The following is a 4,063-nucleotide window of genomic DNA, read 5'->3' as shown; positions in this document are numbered from 1 at the left end:
AAAACATTTTCGTAGAATATATTTACAATTATGTAATATTTGAATATTTCTCTTTATAAATATATGTTTTAAAGGTAATTTAATATTTTTTCCTAATATTTTTCTACATTTTCTCTTTATTTTTCAATATATTTACAATTTATTTTTATTAATTTTTATTAGGTTTAGATTATTTCATTGTAATAGTAGGTTTATTCGCGTTGCATGCTCTAATATGCTCCTATAAGCTCTTACTCACTTCAACGCATTTGTTGGAGTGCGACGCAAATAACTCTAGTGAGTTTTGTTAGAGTGAAAAAAGGATGAAAAGAGAAAGAAGTTTAGGTGGTAACCATGGTAACCTAGGTAACTTGCTTATTTCGCGCATGCGCACTTCATTTTGGCCACGCTCACATCAAAGGTGCCGACAGGGAGTTGCGCTACTGTATGTACTGTATGTGGCTGCACTATCGCCCACACTAGTGCAACACTCAGACAGTGTATCATGTTTCCATGGCTGGTGGTAAGCGAACTCATTCGGTGTATTGTATTTTTGTAGCTACAGTATAGTGCAAATTTTATGCACGAAGTGGGATTTTACTACGTCTCAAAAGGACGGTGGAGAGTCAGTGTGACATTTAAAATTTGAAAATAGAAATCAAGCGGGAATAAGGTTTTAGCACAATAATAATATAGTGCATACCATGGTGTGCACCACTCTGGTATAGTGTAGCTGAATAACGTTTACATGCAACTGGTGCGGTACGTAGGCTGCACCCAGTGAATTCTAAGAGAAAATGCTATAGGTAACTTGAAACTGCGCAAACCATACCACTTGCTTCTTTTTTCGTTTACATGTAGCGCGGTAATGAAGCGTCACGGACCAGTGGCAAACGTTACTAAGCAGCTTTTTAATATAATTAATTGATTTAAATGCAATTATTAAGTAAATCCATTGAAAAAATAAGAGTATTAATGAAATGTGTGCATAGAAATAAGTTAATATATTTTAAAAAATTCACATTAAAGTTTATTGGTTACTAGCTCGTGCCGCTTACTCCGCTGCATGTAATAGAAGAGAAAGAAACAAACGACACGGTGTGCGATTCCTGTTATCTAGTTAGTTATATAGTTAGTTATCTAGTTAGTTTCTGTACCGCGTACCGCGCTATATGTAATCGCACCCTCACTCCTTTGTCTTGTGCTCCGTCCCTCTATTCCAGGACTCGGCAAGATTTGCACTTCTCAGCCAATTTTCGATTTGGTACCGCCTTCCGCTATTTCCCTCACTTCTCGCCTTGCGCGCAGTCTAAATGCCGCTCGACGTTTAAAAACGTCGCTAGTAAACATGAGGTCCACCCGCTTTGGACGCTCACGCTGTAATCTTTATTCTATTTTTTTTTTCGTTTGTTACATAACTAAGATAGAATGATGCAACGCGTAAGATTGAGCGCTTATGCGTTGCTTACGTTGCCTTTTTGCGTTGCGCGCTGGGCGAAAGATAAGGAAAATAGCAGAAGGCGGAATCAAGTCGAAAATTGCCTGAGAAGTGCAAATCTTGCCGAGTCTTGCTTTTTTCCTAAGTGAAGGGGCCTTAGTAGCGCCACGCTAGGCGATGCAGCGCCACGAAAGCGTTATAGAGAACTTGGTACGCAGACACGTATTTGATCGACTGACAATGAGTACTTTATGTTAAAAGCACTACGCACCGACAATATTATTTGTATAAAAAATTTGAAATCAACAACAGCTGGGCTGGGCATGTATTTGAAAAACTTTGATTTGAAAAACAGTATTGGCAAGATAATTATATTCCGTATTTTGTATTTGTTCGGAGTACATGAAAACATTTTGTATTTTATATTTCATAGGAGCATATAAAAGTATTTTGTATTTTATATTTCAGTATTTATAACAAAAGATTATGAAAATATTTTGTATTTCAAATACTAACATTGATAATCCCCATGTAGCGCTTATAAAGCGCTAAAAAAATGCTTCTGTAGGAATAATTTTAGCAGTTTTTTAACGCTTTAAAAATGCATCAGCGCTTTAAAAGCGCTTTCAAAATCCACTATAAAAAACGCATTAATGCATACAACCAGCGCAAAATAAATGCAGTTTTACAGCATTTTTCACGTAGCACAGCAGCGTCTGCAAAGCGCTCAGAAAGCATTGTAAAAACGCTATGAAACTGCATTTATCCTGCGCTTTGCAGATGTTGCTGCATGGAATTTACTCTCCAGATAGAGTGAAAGAATTTGAGAAGATTGAAATTACAAAATGACTGTAATTGTTGAGATTTTATTATAAACATGTAAAATTACAATTTATGAGATAATTATTTATTACATGGAATAATTATTTACTATGTGATTTATACAAATGTATAAATAATAACATATAAAGTAAAAAAATATAAAAATACTAACAAGATATTACAAAATAGTACTACTCAAAATAATACTATTATACTTTATTCACTATAACTCTATTCAATAAAACAAAATTTGGAAGAATAACAAAGTTATTTGGCAGATAACATAGTAAGATGTAATTGATGACAATTGATAAAATTCACATTTATATTATACATTTATAACATAATAATTTATATATTTACATGAAATAATTATTTATTATTATGAGATTTAATTACAATCATCTCTGGCAGAAAAGATTTACGAAAAATTACAATACATAGATTGAGACAATATCTTAGAAATTATTAGTTTTTTCTTTGAAAAGCGGCGTTGTTTCTTTGAAAAACCTAGAAATTCTCCGCCCTCAAACAACCACTCTACGTTCCATTACGAATATCTACGAAAAATTAAAAATATATTTCTAGGATCTTATCTCAATCTATGTAGCTTTTCTGTATTTTTTCGTAAAAATTTTTTTTCCGTCAAAGATGTAAATAATAACATGTAAAGCAAAAAACTACAAAAATATTAACAAGATAATATAAAATACTACTACACTGAATTTAAACTGTACGTAAATACAATAAAATATTCATTGAATTATGAAAAAAATAATGAAAATTGATCCAATAAATTCTAATAATGATTTAAGTTATAACTATTATACTATTATAGAATTCATTGCAAGAATGAATACATAGTTGTATAAATAAATCTAGTTATTATATCATTGAATGAATTACATTAGGTCGGACATTGATTAACAATCATTCATTGAACCAAAAATAACCAAAATTTTTTTTTGAGCGTACTCAAAATAATAATACTCTATTCAGTAAAACAAAATATGGAAGAATAACAAAGTTATTTGGTAAATAAGAAAGTAAAAAGATGTAAAATTGATAATCAAAGATCGTTATACTGACAGAAAAAAATAATGTTATCTCTAAAATGATTTTTTACCGAACTTGCGATCACATTTTGCTAAGTTATCTCCAATTTAAAATACTGTCATTAGTTAAAATTATGGGTTTAATTTTTTCTAATATGAACTGCATGAAGTTAAATTGATCAGAATTGAATCTCATGGTGTGCGTGCGTGCGTGCGTGCGTGCGTGCGTGCGTGCGTGCGTGTGTGTGTGTGTGTGTGTGTGTGTGTGTGTGTGTGTAAATATAATATTTTATTTTCAAATGTTATGATATCATATATTTTTATTGCAGACATAGACGAGAACCTGTAAGTAAAATAATGCGGGAAAAAAATAGATATTATACAATAATAGATAATATTTTCTATTTTTAATAAGAAATTTAATATAACAAAATTTTATATTTTTAGCAAGATAGAATCTGCAGAAACACAACAGAAGCATCTGGAGTAACACATGGAAATTGAAATCGAAGTAGAAACAAATGAGTACGTTATATTGACTTACTTTATATTTAAGTAATTTTTTCAATATATACATCAATATAAAGGGTGTCCCAAAATTAACGCAAAATTTGAATTAAATAGAAAACACAGTTTTTAATCTTTTGATTGTTATTTTTTTATTGAATCATAAAGTACATAGGATAGGGTTATTTGTGGAATAACACATCGGGCAAATGGCCTCCACGGCTTTGCATGCACATACGCACTCGTTTGTCGAAATTTTCCA

Source organism: Trachymyrmex septentrionalis, unplaced genomic scaffold, assembly GCF_001594115.1.
Source record: "Trachymyrmex septentrionalis isolate Tsep2-gDNA-1 unplaced genomic scaffold, Tsep1.0 scaffold33, whole genome shotgun sequence".
NCBI lineage: Eukaryota > Metazoa > Arthropoda > Insecta > Hymenoptera > Formicidae > Trachymyrmex > Trachymyrmex septentrionalis.
Note: the sequence above shows the minus strand (reverse complement) of the source record.